This window comes from Mustela putorius, unplaced genomic scaffold (assembly GCF_011764305.1).
Source record: "Mustela putorius furo isolate JIRA1106 unplaced genomic scaffold, ASM1176430v1.1 tig00000721_pilon_pilon_pilon, whole genome shotgun sequence".
Taxonomy (NCBI): Eukaryota; Metazoa; Chordata; class Mammalia; order Carnivora; family Mustelidae; genus Mustela; species Mustela putorius.
In genome coordinates, this window is record NW_025421456.1 from 2,240,746 (window position 1) to 2,257,383 (window position 16,638).

At 38.6% G+C, this 16,638-nt stretch overlaps 1 protein-coding gene across 4 annotated transcripts in view; it reads right to left on the reverse strand.

The window, feature by feature from the left end:
* The window catches only part of SMIM43 (small integral membrane protein 43), a 36,763-nt gene extending 20,157 nt beyond the window's left edge, over positions 1-16,606 (reverse strand). The window contains exons 1-2 of one of the 4 annotated variants that reach the window (XR_006607735.1): positions 11,394-11,450; positions 7,729-7,814 (exon numbers count right to left, since the gene is read on the reverse strand). The gene's annotated coding sequence lies outside the window, so the exon portion shown is untranslated. Of the gene's footprint in view, positions 1-859; positions 863-1,565; positions 1,577-7,728; positions 7,815-11,393; positions 11,451-16,566 lie in introns of those variants that run through there. The other 3 variants (XR_006607738.1, XR_006607737.1, XR_006607736.1) reach the window with 3 other exon arrangements.
* Between the last annotated feature and the right edge of the window lie 32 nt (positions 16,607-16,638).

A 16,638-nucleotide genomic window follows, 5' to 3' on the forward strand; every position in this document is an offset into this window, starting at 1 on the left:
TGAGTGTGAGGTACACAGTTCCTCAAGCATGGCAACCTTACCTTACCTATAATTCACTTAATACAGATTGTGACCACTGCCTCCCTCCCCCACACAGAGTAGCCCCTAGCATGTTGCATCTCTGAGGGCAGGTTCTCCAACACTTATTTCCCACCCCCTCGTTGGAAATGGGCTTGCGTAGTTCCCTTTGCCTCTTGGTTCTATCCACCCACCCCCAGCTACTCTGTCTTGGCAGCTGGAAAGGACCTGGCACTCCCGATGTAACTACTGACAACTTTCTGCTTTGCCAAATTGGGTTCTGACACTACGCTCTGCTGCCAAGGGCCCTGCCTCGCTCCAGCTGTTCCCTTATTTTTTCCCCAGTAGTGTGACACCCACAGTGAGGGGTAGGGAAGAATGCATCCCCCAGCACCCCGGTTTCTCTCCTGGGCTCCACAGAAAGCTCTTAAGAACCCAACACAACCATGTGCTTCTGAGCACAGGGTTTTTACAGAGCTTGGGCTAATCAAAAAGGATGGTTAGCTTTGTGCTTTGGGACAGAATAAAGCTTATTAGCTGGTGTCACAAGTGTTGAGCCAAAATAGACATCATAGCCTGCAGGGAGCAGCCACAGGGTGACAAGGCTGCTTTCTAAGACTTTAGGTAGACATAAGCCAGAAGGTTGAGGCTGTCCCTGGCACAAATTGCTAGACAGACCTCATATCTCTCCCTGCTTTTTGTCTATGGCACATAGAGCATCTCCACAAAAGTCAGGGGGGAAAAAACCCCACTACTCTAAATACATGCACTGGTTTAAGTTCCATATAACTCCTGCTAGTGCTTATTACTATAGATTAATTTTTACACAAAGTTAATCAACTGGCTTATAGTTCCTTCAGGATGAAGCTGCAAGTGTTGCCATTTAAAAGCATGCCATCAGCATATATCCTGATCACCTTCTCTGTGAAAAGCAGAGCTTCAAAATGCCTGCTCAAAATCTGATTACCAAAATATTGACTAATCTTTTACAGAAAAATAGAAATGCACTGAGCAGCTTGTGAGAGACAATTTGGTTGGCTAAATATGTTGCAAGTTTTTTGGGATTCTGTAAAGATTCCCAATTCTGAACAAATTTCTTCATGCATCTTAAAGTAATGGCCTGGATCTATGAAACTTGGTACTTGGCCTCACCTCAACTGACTTTAGTATCCTTCATATTATTGTAGATGATGAAAACACCATCTGTCCTTCCTGAGAAGGTTTTGAAACTATTTTGAATAAAGGAGGATAGTTTCATTGAAATTTTACATTATTTATAAAATGTTGGCAAAGGCTTTGAAAAATAATTTTATTTAACAGTTTCTCATAAAAAGGATGCATGGTTATTTTTAAGAAATGGTATTTTCTAACTTAAAGATTTTTAAAACTTGTTTTAGAGAACCTGAAGCCTCAAACCTAAAGTCTGTCATCATCATGTTTGTGGTATTTTTATGCGAAATATGATTAGTAATGTATTTTATTAGACACAGTGAGCACTCACAGCTCCCCTACCAGAGAGGAAAGCATCAAATTAATAAATGCCTTACCTTCTCCAAGTTGCCTTATCTGTTTAGGCACCAAAATCCTCATCTACTTAGGGTTGTTGGGAAAAGGGTATGTTTGGAAATTGCTTTGAACGGTGCCTGGAATGCAGTAGGAATGCAAATGTGACTGGGAAGATTACTCTTGCTCTGTAGTACAATATAGGCTTGTGGTACCAGGTAAATATGCTTCCATTTTCATCCTAGCCTTGCTTTTCTCTCATTTATTCAATATTTACTAAGTATCTGCCACGTTTTAGGCCCAGGTGCAGTGGATAAAAAAGTGAAACACATTCTCCTCATGGAGCTTCAGGAGCGACACAGACAGAAAAACAGACCACTTTAAATTCATGCCATAAATGTTCTAGAAGCACAGAGTGGGGACTCCAGCCAGTCTGGGGTTTCAGGAAATACTTCTTTTTAAAAAACATTTTATTTATTTATTTATTTACTTACTTATTTATTTATTTATCAGAGAGAAGGGGAGAGAGAGAAAGAGGGAGAAGCAGCCTCCTCACTGAGCAAGAAGCCCTATGCGGGACTTGATCCCAGCACCTTGGGATCATGACCTGAGCCGAAGGCAGATGCTTACCCTACTGAGCCACCTAGGGGTCCCTCAGGAAAGACTTCTTGCTGAAACATGAAGAATGGTTAGGAGTTGGCCAGATAGAAAAGGTGGAAAAAAGTATTTCGGCAGAGAGAATCCCAATACAAATGCTTGGAGGTGAGCGAGAACTTGTTGCCTTTGAGTAATTGAAAATAATGCAATAAAGTTGGAAGATTAGATTTTAAAAAAAGTGTTTACAGATAGAACTAGGAAAATAGAGACTAAATTAGAGAAGGTATTGTAACCATGTGGGAGAGTTTGGAATTTACCTTAAAGTAATGTGAAGTCACAGAAGGGCTGTAAGTTAAACAACATAATGGTTTTGTGTTTTAGAAGCATCACACATAATGTGGAAAGTGAAGTGGAAGAAGGCAAGATTAAAGACTGGCAGGTTAAGTCGGTAGCCAAAACAGTAATTTAGAGAAAAGATAATAGTGACTTGAATCGTGCTCATGACGATGGGTCTGGAAAAAACAAATAGATGAGGTGTTTCTCAAGTAGCCTCAGTTGGACTTGGTGAGTTAGGAGATGGGGTGGGTGTGCTAAGGAAGGAGTCAAGAATGACACCCTGAGGTACTGGCTACAGAGGTGCTGCCATTCAATAGAGAGAATATAAGGAAAAACAAGTTTGGGAAGAGAGGTAATGAGTTCAGTTGTGGACACAGTGAATTTGAAATGTCCACAGAACATCTAGAGAAATCCAGAAGAAATCCAGAAGAGGTCTGGATTTAGGTCTGAAATCCCACAGTATCTTTGGGAGTAATCAGCACATAGCTGGTAATTGAAACCAGGAAAGTGGGAAACCAGAAAGAGTATAAAAAGAGAGAAATTTTCTGCAGAATTCAATGATACACTGACACTTGAGAGATGAACTGAAGAAGAGGAATCCCCAAAAGGGACTAAAAAGGACTAGTCATAAAAGGTAGAAGAATCAGGAGAGTTAGAATTCATGGAAGTCAAGAGGGGGGAAAAAAGTATTTCAAGAAGGTCACTAAAGTCATAGGAAAAAAAGCATCTCAAGAAGAAAAAATGATATCAAATGATGCAGAAAAATCAAGCAAGACACTCAATTTTCATTGGTTTTAACAATAAGAAGTCACTCTAAATGCACGCACACACACACACACACACACACAGAATGCGTGCATATACACCCACTCACGTGGCTTTTCAATTCTCAACTAACAGATTACTGTTCCTCTGAGATCCACCAGTCTGCTCTGTCCTGTTTTCCCTCTCTTACCACCCCCATCCTTTGTAGTTGTACAACTCATCCTCAGCTCTCAGCAGACCAAACTAGAGGAGGAAAGAGAACAGCGGTTGGGGTGCAACCTGGGGTTCCATGACCAAGGCCAAACCCATGTCAGTGGTGCCCTGATTCCAACTGTTGTACCAAAACTTCCCCATGGAAGCAACTTAATACTACCATTTTAAGTGTAGATTGTAGAAATCAAATACAATTTGACGAACTTAAATTTTGAAGTTTAATTCTCATCTCCTAACAATGCCATTGACTTTTAGAAAATTTAAGAAGGGAGACCCATGCACTAGCCATTTCAGTATTTCAGAAATTTTACTAGTAGCTTTTGCTTTTAGACAATATCATCTACAGAGAAAATAAAGGTATGTGTAACTTAATTTCTTTGCTATATTTAAGTAACCAGAAACTTTTTATTAAGAAAGAAATGCAGTTGAAAAGTTTTGCTGCAAAGAAAATGACTGACCTATTTTCAAGGTCCAACTGTAACTCAGAAATTCAAATGTATAAAATACCTAATTGGTCAAGAGGTTCTATGTACAAAAATTTTACATTTTTATTTTTTCTTTACTCCTTTAAAACATATGGTTTAGTTAAGAGAAATAGGATTTATTTAGATAGCAGAAGAATGTCAGATTATATGACTCATATCCTACCTAAATTTTCCTGTTGGAAAATTTCCTCTAACAGATGAGTAATCTAATTTTATGCTGGATCAGCCCCACAATCTGATACAGTTACGGGTTTGAAATAGAAGTGATTTGCTAGTTGTATGATTCAAATGCTTTTCTAGTATAATGCAGTCATCTCATTATTTTAACAAAAAATTGAAACTATGCAGAAAATTTCTAATGGTCTTCATCACTAATGAAGTATGCCAGTAATGTAAACCAGATTTTCATCTTGAAGAGAACTAGAAGTTCCCCAAGTTCCAAAAATGCAAAGAAGGCAAATATGTAAATGATGGGCTTGACACTGATTGCAAGCAAAATTCTAAAATAGATTCTCAAACAGATGGTCTGTGGGCATTTAGAAACATAAGAGGTGACCATCAGGAGCCAGCATGGGCTCAGTACAAACAAATTTTGCCAGGTAATCCAATAGGGTTATTAGACTATACTGGATTTGCAAAGTTGATGTAATAAATACAAGATTACCTAAAAATGTGAAAAATAATTGAATTATTCAGCCATAATAAAGTATGCAGATAGTCTATTTACTGTGACTTTGCACAATTAATCATTCAACAAATATTTATAGAGCACTTACTGTCTTGCACCGTGAGTGCTTTCACATAACCTCTTATGGAGGCAGGAGAGTTTAAGGGTTTTAAGCACACAGACTTGGAGCCACACAGAATCCATTCAAATCCTGACTCTGTCACTGAAATGGCTGTGTCACCTTGAAAAACTCAATTGATCTCTGCCTCAATTTGCTCATTTGTAAAATGGGGGTGATAGTAACTACTTATAGAGGGATTGTGAAGATTAAATGAGCTCATGTATGTAAACATCTTAGAAAAGTGCCTCGCACATAATAAATGCTGTAAGAGCGGCAGCTGTAACAACTCTAGTTTAGAGAGGTAAGACGATGTGTCCAACACACCACTGTTTCACCAAGCCAGGATCTAAACCCAAGGCTGCCCGATGCCCTGAAACACTATAAAAATTACATTTTAGAAAATGTGTGACTTTCTTAGATGATTTCTAAGAATCCTTAACACATACTTAATGAATTATTAACAATGTATACCAAATGTGTCTGGGAAGCTGGTTCTGGGTTCCTGTGCTAAAACTCTCCTAGAGGCCAGAAAAGCTATTAGGAAATTGGGCTTGCATATTTGAAGGCTAGATCCCTCACCTTATAAAAGGCAGAGCGTTATACCTCCAGAGAGCGATACATGTTGACCTTATTTAATGACAAATAAATATTGTAATAGAGGAAACTTATTAAGAACAGTAGCTTATGCGGGGCCCCTGGGTGGCTCAGTTGTTAAGCATTTGCCCTCAGCTCAGGTCATGATCCCAAGGTCCTGGGATCAAGCCCCACATCGAGCCCCGCATCGGGCTTCCTGCTCAGTGGGAAGCCGGCTTCTGCCTCTCCCACTCTGCTGTTTGTGTTCCCCTCTCTCACTGAGTCTCTTTCTGTCATATAAATAAAATCTTTTTTAAAAAGTAGCTAATGTTTATTATTGCTAAGTACGGGCTGAGGCCTGTTCTAAGTACTTTTCACATGTTATTTAACCCTCATCCTCAAGACCACTTTATGAGTGTGTGATTATTAGCCTCATTTTTTTTTTTTTTTAAACAGAGGTTTATAACTTGCCCAAGGTCACCCAGCTAATAAGTTACAGAGTTGGAATTTAAGCCTGGAGGTCAGCGCTGGAGCCTAGGCTTTTAAAATCTCCTTTCATAAAACTATGTTCAGCTGTGTATGGTACATGCCCCAGAACCTCAAAGAAAGCCCTCTTACAGCCCCTCTTACAGCCTATTTGGTTATTTGGAATACCAAAGTCCACTTAATAGTTCATTCCTCACATTTCCAGATTTCCTTGAATGCCTACTCATTAGAGAGGCTCCTTCCTGATTACGTTATCTGCCACTCTCTCACACCCCAAACTGGTTTTACTGTTCTTTTATCACTTGTCTATTATCAGGCATTATTCATTTGCTTTTTTGTTGATGATTTTACTGTCCACTTGTCTCTATAACACAAGCTCCAAGGGACTTTGTCTATTTTTCTCACTACATGATTTCAGCACTTGGAATAGAGCCTGGCACAGCATGCTCACAAAAAATATGTATATAAATGACTGAATTCTTTCAGGTTCTTATTTGCTATACAATCTGATTTTTATTAGCAGTATCAGAAATTAAAATTAAAGAAAAATGCCACCATCAGACATAGTTCACATTTCAGCTTTCCTTTCCAGTCCCTGTTTATAAACAGATACTGGTATTTCTTTTTATAGATACATACTCATCACAGAGATTCCAACATGCATTTACCTTTTCAGATAACATTATTGGATCAGATAAAAAAAAATTCATTACTGAATGGATTATTTCTTGTCATTGACTTTCAACAAACTACATGGTCAGGCTCAGTTTTTTGTTTTAAGTAAGAGCAAAGTCAGACAAGACTTTTCTATCTGAACATTAGAAATCATTTTCCCATACATTTTATATTTCCAGAGATAAAAATTACAGTTGTAATATAGCAATACTTAACTAACTTAACTAAATTAAGCAAGATTTTTCAGATACAAACCATGCTTTCCTTTCAGTTAACTTCTTAAAGATCATCAAAAAAGGCACACTTCAGTGATAAAGAATTAGCATTTATGTGCCACAAATTCCTTCACAAAATATTTTAGCAACACTTTGATAAACTCAGAAGATGTAAAAACTGTTAAATATAGATTTTCTTTGCACTATCAACAAGTTGAGAATAGGTCAGTGGAAATATGAAATCCAGAAGTAATGTTCACCTAAGAGTTTGTGCTAGAAATTGCATTAGCTGTCTATTGCTACTTAGCAGCTTAAACAATAAATGTTTGTTTATCCTAGTTTCTGAGTCAGGAATCCAGGCACATCTCAGTTGGGTCTGCTGAAGGCTGCTATGGAGATGGAAGCCAGAGCTGGGGTCTTATCTGAAAGCTCAACGTGGGAAGGATCTTTTTCCAAGCTCACTTACGTGATCATTGCAAGTATTTAACTCCATTTGGGCTGTGGATTGTGGGCCTCAATATCTATATGGCTGTTGGTTGGAGGATATCCTTACTTCCTTGCCATGTGGGGCCCCCACCCTCCAAGACAAAAACATGCATCATCACAGCCAACAGAGGAGTAAAACCGCTAGGGAGATGAAAGTTACATTCTCTTGTAATCTAATCACAAAATTATCACCCTCTCAATGTTGAGGAAGTCTACTGATTTGAGGCAAGTCACTTAAAGGGAGTGAACTACGCAGGCCCTGAATACCAGGAGGTGGGGATCACTGGGGGCCATCTTTGAGGCTGCCTATCATTGAAGTACTATTTCAAAAATAATACTTCATTGCTTATTTTTTTTAAGATTTATTTACTTGAGAGAGAGGGGAAGAGAAAGAGAATACCAGAGGGGAGAGGGCCAGGGGAAGAGGGAAAAACAGACTACCTGCTGAACAGGAGACGATGACCTGAGCTGAAGTAGGACAAGTAGGACATTTAACAGAGTGAGCCACCCAAGCAGCCCTACTTTATTGCTTGTTAAAGAGACTTGCCAACATGAAACCACCTTCTCGCTTTGGCTTTCGGCTATTACCTCTTGATGTCACCATCATCTGGTTTTCTCCCACTTCTGCTGACACTGGTGCTTCTGAAACAATCTAAGCCTTCCTTCCTGGGCCACTTTAGGAAGAGGTAAACAAAGTTAGAACAAGAGTAAAGTAGAAATTTTTCCTCTTAAGTCATTAATTTGAATAAGGATTTGATCAATGATATAGGGATAGCATCCATGGGGTTTAGGGCTAAAGGTTGTACAAGTGACATATTCTCTGAGAGCCTCTCCATCAAGAAACAACACCACTTTTGCACACAGAAGTTCTCCTATTGCTTATTAATAAAAGCTAAATTACAATCTTACTTTTGTCTGTATGCAAGCTTTGGGATTATAGTTGGCTCTCATCATGTCTCTTTGCATTAATGAGCCCTACTTCATGGTTGTACATCTAATTGCAGGTCGAGTCTAAGCACAAGAAATTGAGTTTGGGTAATTTAATAGTAGCTTTCTTCTCTAAGTACAGTTAACCTTTGAACAATGTAGGGGTTAGGGGCAATGACCCTCCCCCCCCCCAGTGTTAAAAATCTGAGAGTAACTTTTGACTTCCCCCCAAAACTTAACTACTAATAGCTTCATTTTTTTTTAACTTTACCCATTTATTTGAGAGAGAGAGGTCAAGAGAGAGAAACATGAGTGGGGTTGAGGTGGGAGAGAGGGAGAAGCAGGCTCCCTGCCCAGCAGGAAGCCCAATGCAGGGCTCCATCTCAGGACCCCTAGATCATGACCAGAGCGGAAGGTAGATGCCCAACTGACTGAGCTACCCAGGCACCCCCTTAACTACTAACAGCTTACTGATAACCAGAAACCTTACTGATAACATAATCATATTATGTTATCAGCAAATAAATATATTAAATAAATAAATAAAATATTAAACGTATTTTATATGTTATGTGCGTGATATACTGTATTCTTACAACAAAATAAGCTAGAGATAAGAAAACATTAGGAAAGCACATTTATTGTACTGTATCATAGTTATCAGGAAAAAAATTCCATAAAAGTGGACCCATACAGTTCAAACCCATGTTATTCAAGGGTCAGCTGTAGCTGTCAATATAATTGAAAGAGGAAAGTTAAGATCCTCACAGGGAAAGAAAATAATTTGTCTTAGTGTTAGGATGAAGATCATACACTTGGCACAGAAATGGATTCCCATTTATAAGCGGCAGCACGGGTAGTGTTTATAAATAGTCTCTTGAGACAGACTGCCTGCAAATGAGTCCTGGTTTTATGATTTACTAGCTGTGTCACCCTAGGCAAATCACTTAATCTCTCTGTGTCTTGGGTTTCTCCATCTGTGAAACAGAGATAATAATTTAACCTACCTCACAGGATAGTTATTAGGATTAATATTTATAAGTGCTTAAATCAAGACCTGGTACATAGTGTTATATGCATCTTTGTTAAATAGAAGAATTTTTTAAAGTTTTGACTTCATGTGACTTCCAGTTTCTGGTCTAGCACACAGTTATCTTGGAAATGGTCATTCCTGTCCACATGAAAAGAAAAAAGCTGAAGAAACTAATGACAACTTTTCTTAGTTCTGTCACAGAAGTGAGGTCACAGAACAAACCACTGCCACAAAACCTGGAGAGACAGACAGGCAGTAAGGAGAACCACAACTTACCAGAAGAGACACTCACATACAGAAACCTCTTCAGCAACCTCCGTGGTTAAACACCTAAGCTGTAATGAACTAATTGCTGGAGTTCAATGCAGATAAATTTGAGAGCTAAAAACTCCAGTTGGGGGTCACTCTAGGATGACTCCCACTCTTTCGTGTGTTTTACCTCCAGAAGCCCTACTAGGCTCTCATAGTGAAAATTGGGGGGTGGGGGGAGTCTTCTCATGCTTCTGGCAAGGGGAGGGGAACAGTAGTCATTTTGACATAGGGCCAGAACATTCTGTTATTCTTAATAAGGCCTGCCATCAAGAGAAACTATGTCACCAGAGCCCAAGAGATGGGGTTTTACCAGAGCCCAACAGACCTGGGGGAAAAGAAGGACCCATCTTCATTCCCCACCAGTTTTCCTTTCTTACCTAAAGATGTGGGGTGAGAAACTGAGAACCATTTGTAAAATGTCAGCCTGGGGGCCCAGGCTCACTAAAAGGCTGAGACCAAATCATAGGACTACAGAATGCTTCCTCTTCCCCATACCACCGAACATTAAGGGGCTATGTATTCCAGTTCCTTTAATCCAGTACATGAAGTATGGTTTTCAACAATAAGTTACACGGCATACTAACAGGCAAAAATATAGTTTGAAGAGACAAAGCAAACATCAGAACCTGTCTCAGATATGGCAAGAATGTTGGAATGATTAGGCCAGGAATTTAAAATAACTATAATTACTATGCTAAGGGCTCAAATGGAAAAAGTAGACAACACTTGAAAGAACACACGAGATAATCTAGATGACCTTGGGTTTGGAGATGATGACTCTTTAGATACAATGCCAAAGACATAATCCAAAAAAGAAACATTGACAAGTTAGACTTCATTGGAATTAAAACTTCTGCTATGTGGGGGCATCTGGGTGACTCAGTGGATTAAGTCTCTGCCTTCAGCTTAGGTCATGATCTCACGGTCCTGGGATTGAGCCCTGCATCAGGCTCTCTGCTTGGTGGGGAGCCTCCTTCTCCCCCTCCCCCTGCCTGCCTCTCAGCCTACTTATGATTTCTGTCAAATAAATAAAATAAAATCTTAAAAAAAAACCCCAAAACTTCTGTTACATTAAAGACATTGTCAATAGAAGAGAAAACAGTGCAAAACACATATTTATCATCCAATGTGGAAATTCGTAAGGCCTGGCTAGGTAAGATTTAATAAATATATGCCTCCCTGGGTGATATTAATTGAAAAGAAAAGAAGGAGTGTCTGGAAAACTGGGCCTCTTTTGAGGTTTCTGGGCTGAAAACAGCTGGATCTTTGTCATGGCTCAATGCACTCATGCAGGTAGTAAATGCTTACAAAAAACATTTATCTTTGGTGGTCATGTACTTCCTGACTGCACAGGTGACATGAGTATAGCTTGTTCTAATCACACACTACTACTTATGTTACTGTCTTGATTATTAAAGCTTCACACTTCTTGTTTTATTTCCTTGATGTATTGATCACGGTCATAATAAAAGTGGAGGCAGAGCTGGCTTGGGACCTTTCACCACTAGAACATCTGGTCCCTATGCCTTCTCCTTTCTCCTAATAAGGTGTGTGGAGTAAGCTTTTCATTTGCCATCTCAGGATTTGCTGGCCAAACCCAACAACCCAAAATTTACAAAGAATTATTTAAAAAAATTTTTTTAGAAAGAACTCTTAAAACTCAAGAATAAGAAAATATACAACTCGATTTAAAAAGGGAAATGATCTGGACACCTCTTCAAAGATTTGTAAATGACAAATAAGCATATATATTTCCTCAACATACGTTAATATCATATGCCATTAAGGAATCACAAATTAAAATAACAAGATACCACCATACACTGATTAGAATGGTCAAAATATCAAACACTGACAACAGCAAATGGTACAGATATAGAGCAACAAGATCTTTCATTCATTGTTGGTTGGAATGCAAAATGGTACAGCCACTCTGGAATACAGTCTGACAGGTTTCTTAAAATCCCGAACATATTCTTACCATATGATCCAGCAATTGTGTGCTTTGGTATTTATCCAAATGAGTTGAAAAACGGATGTCCACACAAAAATCTTCATGTGAATGTTTACAGCAGTTTTCTTCATAATTATCAAAACTTGGAAGCAACCAAGATGTCCACTAAGTGAATGGATAGAGAAATTATGGTACATCCATACAATGGAATATTACTCAGTGATAAAACGAGTTATCAAGCCACAAAAAGACATGGAAGAACCTTAAATGCATATTGCTAAGGCAAAGAAGCCAATCTGAAAAGGCAACATGCTTTTTAATTCCAACTATATGACCTTCTGGAAAAGACAAAACTGCAGAGGCAGTGAAAGGATTAGTGGTTACCACTGGCTGGGGAGAGGGAGGGATGAACAGGTGGAGCAGAGGTGATTTTTAGGGCAGTGAAACTATTTTGTATAACTAATAGCAAATATATGTCATTCTACATTTGACCAAACCCACAGAATGTGCACCACTGAGAGTAAACCCTACACTATGGACCTTGGGTGATAATGATGTGTCCATGTTGGTTCCTCAATCGTAATAAATGTAACATACTGATTGGGGATGTTGATGGTGGGGAAAGCTGCATGTATGTGGTGGGGTTGGGAAGAAGGGTATATAGGAACTTTGTATTTTCCACTCAATTTTGCTGTGCTCTTAAACATGTGTCTATTAACTTTTAAAAATCTATGCTGCTAAAAAATTAAAAAAAATAATAAAAATCTATGTGTTGAGATATAGCTCAGGTTTAGATGGTAATTGAAAGTTCTCCTTCTGTAAAATCAGTGAAGAGCAAGTTGGAAATCATTGTATGGAAGCGCAACCTTGCTGGTACCAATCATACTGTCTAGCACATATTAGGAGCTATGTAATTCCTTTTCTACCTCCACTTCCCTCCAGAAATCAGTAAGCCCTCAGCAGTGTACCCTGTGAAGGGGAATGGATGACATCAGCAAGCACATTTTTGCATAAAACAGACTGGAAATCTCAGAGGTATAGACAAGACCAGGTATATCTCTTTCTCCAATAAATTTAGATCAGAGCTTCTCTAACTTTAGTGTGTACAAAAATCATCTGGAGGAGTTTTTTAGACACAGATGGTAGGGCCCCTTTTGCAGAGTTTCTGATTCAGGAAGTCTAGGGTGGAACCCGAGAATGTACCTAATTTTCTTTGTGTCCAGGACTACCCACATGTTACAACTATCTGAAAGCAGTGTAAATCAAAACAGCCCCTGCTTTTCTTCACCCCTCATTTTGTTGCAAGCTGAAAATAATAATTTTTATTCCTCTAAACATACAGAAAAAGCTTAATAATATGAAATCATATATAGATATTTGATCATAGCAAAAGATAAAAAAGAAAAGGAAGCCCTTTTAACTATTCCATAGAAACCAGAGATGAACTTGATAATCTAGGGTTTTTAAACTTATGGAAGAAAAATATGGAAGGGAAATACACACTACATGTGACTTATTAGTGTTCAATCATTTTTTTTTTTTTTTTTTTTTAGTCTGTTTGGGCTGCTATAACCAAAATACCACAGACTGGGTGGCTTAAAACAACAGAAATTTGTTTCTCATCGCTCTGGAGGCTGGAAGACTGAAATCAGGGTCCTGGCATGATTGGGTGAGGGCTCTGAGAACCCGATTTCTTATGGTATCTTCATGTGGTGGAAGGGTCAATCTGTGAAATCTCTTTTATAAGAGTTTTTTAGACACAGATGGTAGAGCCCTCTTTTATAAGAGTACTAATTCCACTTGTGAGGGTTCCATCCTCCCTTCCAAAGACCCCTTCCTCCTAACATGATCACTTTTGGGGGTTAGAACTTCAACATATGAATTTGCAGAGGAATACTAACATTCAGACCACAGCAGTTGTCAATGCATAAAATCTTTCCACATATTAACTATGTAGTTTCCAGTTTGAGTCTTGAAAAACAACAAAACAAATGTCTTTGTTAAAATATAGTTGAAAGCCAAAATCTCTTTAAACAAATAGTTAAATGTGTCAGAACAAGAAAAGGAAAATACATTCTTATTTTACTTTTACTGATGATAAAAGCTATTCATATGCCTTATGGAGGATTTGGGAAATTCAAAAAGAAGAAAGTTCAAAAAGGAAAAAAAAATCCCAGAATCCCACCACCCAGAGATAACCATGCTAACATTTTGCATTATTTTCTTCCAGAATAATTTCTAGAAAACAAATTTCTATAGAGACAAATTGTACGGCAGACATTATATATGGTAAATAAAATTGTAAGATTCCATTTGTTCATTTATTCATCCACTTGTTAATTTAATTCACTAGAAGTGCTGTAACAGACCATTCATCCATTCACTCACAAAGTATACTACCAGATTCAGCAGGTGCTCTAAGGTTAGTAAGACATGGATCTTTACAATCTAGTAGAAGTGTATTTAGTCAGGATTCTTCTGGATACACTTACCCAGAGAGCAGTTCAAATGTACTGGTTCACCAACTAGGAAGTCCAAGAACTGGTGCAAACTATTTCTATATAAGGGCTCCCCTTCTCTCCCTTATTTCTCAGTTTACTGGCCTCTGTCTGACTTCATTTTCAAACACATTCTCTCCATGTGGTGGCAAGATGGCCCCTAACAGTTCCAGACTTGCCTTGTCCTTAGAGTTCAAACTCTTAGAGAAGGAAAGACCTACTCTCTCCCAGAGCTCACATGTCAAGACTGATGAAGTGACTCTGTTTAGCCCTGCCTGGGTGAACAGGCAATGAGGAGAGAAAGAGGGATTTCCATTATCAGTAGGACTTGGTCATACCCTGCCTGCTATTACCATTAACACCAGAATAATATGGGATCAGGAAAGGGCATTCTCCAAAAAAATAGAAGAATGCTGGTCAGACAAAGCAACAGATGCCCAATAAAGATGGGGGGAAAAGGTGTGTATTCAAATATTTTGTTGAAAGCCAGGTTATATGTAAACAGATAATCCAGGTTAATATGCTGATTCAAATTGATTCTTTTTAAAAAGAGTAGAATGTACAATCTGAACCTCTTTTCAAACTTCAAAAACTTTTTCCTCCTGAAAACATGAAGCCAAGGTCCCTTGGGTGTTTCAAAAGGTCCTTACTAAATATGAGATTTAAATATGAGATTGTGAAGTAAATATATTTTGTGATGGTATGTAGATGTGGGTGGAGATAGGTTATACATCTTTAACTCCAATTAAAGGCAGATACTGCAATGTTAAAATTATAATAAAATAATAGTGAAAGTAGAAAAGAATGGTGGAAATTCGAGCAAAGTGGAGAAAAGCAAGGGCAAAGTAATCAAGCAGCAATCTCAGAACAGCAATCTGACACAGCAAATCTGGGTGATTTCAAGAGAAGCCTTTGGCAACCCCCCAAAAGGAAAGGAAACTAATTGAATAGTTATCCTGTCCAAAACAGTGTTAGATTCTCTCAACTTAACACAAAGTAATTATTTCCAAACTAAAATAGAGAAGCTGAAGTTCACATAGATTCCTTAATTCACCCAAAGTCCATGAGAACTGAAGTTTATCCGAAGCCAAACAACACTCTTTTTCCACTACCAAGGAGCCAACCAGGAAAGGACAGACGGCATCAATAAAGGCCAACATTTCATTTCCGACAAAAAGAGAAATTAGTAAATGCCTATTAAAAGAACGCAAGGATTTAAATGATGAAGTCAGCCAAGAGTTTTGTTGTGAAGTCGTATTATAAAAGAACTTGCATTGTTGAAAGAACATGAAGGGCATACTCTGTAATCCCCTTGCCTATTTTGAAAATTAATCAACTGTCTGAGCATGTGGACATAGTTTCTATTCACTTTCCTCCTTCTTCACAATTTCTGTCTCCAGACCACGTAAAGCTCATCCTATCTCATTCTTGACTCCTCTTGCTCCTTCTGCCTGAAACACTTCCTTTTCTCCAGATGATATCATGGCTGCTCCTTCTCATCACTGAGAATTTATTTAACTCAAATGTCACCTCTACAGAACAACCTCTTTCTACAACTATCTCTATTAAAATAGCAGCCCCATTCTCAGATAGCATTCAGTACATGAACTTGGGGTTTTTTTGGCTATGTTTGTTTAAGCTTCTACTGTCTCTTCCAAAGAGAAAATAGGTTCCTCAAGGAACAGGATTTTGTCCACCCCTTTTCTCCAGCACTTAAATTATTCTTGCAACACAAAAAGCTGTCACACACACACACACACACACACACACACACAGTAATTAACTGAGTACAGGGACTGCAGTACCTGAGTACCAGGGATACATTGTATCACTGGTAGGAAAAAGAAAAAAAAAAGTGTAAGAAAAGATAAAAGTAGTGGAATGGAGCCTGAAAAGGAATTACAGTGCCTATCCCCTCAGAAACAAATGTTAACAAAACAATATGCAAACACATAGTACTTACTCATTCCAGACACTGTTAAGCATTTTACATGTATCAACTCGTTTTCACCCCTCAGAATAGGTTTACCACTCCTACTTTGCAGATGAGTAAAGTGAAGCACATAAGCTAACTAGGCCAGGGTCACAGAACTAGTCAAGGGCAGAGTCAGAATTAGAACCGGGATAGTTTGGAGTTCCTGCTTTTATCTACTTCTTTAGAGCTCCTCTAAAAAAAGCGGAGTGGTTGGCCGCGCGAGCATCCAGTTCTTCTATGCCCATAAAAATAAGTTTATCGGCTTAAAATAACTGGGGAGACTGAAAAAATAAACAACAAATTTTGTTTCAGCTGGTGGTGATTATAACACCGTTAGTTAAGAAGTGCTAATATTTATTCTCAATTCTTGTCAGCTTCTCAAGTCTACGAGATTTCACCTTCAGCCCGCAATAATACCCCACCTCACTATCTTAAGTTTCTTCTCCTCCCTCCTCTCCAGTTCGCCCGTTCATTCCAGTGTTTCTCCATTGAAAATGCTCCAAACTCTGCCTCTGCAGCTTTCTGGCTAAATCTCAACTTCCTCATCTGTATACAATAACAGTAATATCTGTCTAGCCTACCCCGCTAGAAGTGAATAAAGGGTGAAATGCGAAAGCCCTATACTGATTTTCATTTCTATAACTGGTAACTGTTTTGGAGTCCTTTTCTACACTTCATGATAAAAGAAACAGACTATTACGCTCAGAAACCCGCCTCCTTAACTTACTGGCTTCTCCAAGTCGGTCCCTCTAGTGCCAACATTGCTTTGAGCTTGCGCACTAGCGACCGGCCCCAGCCT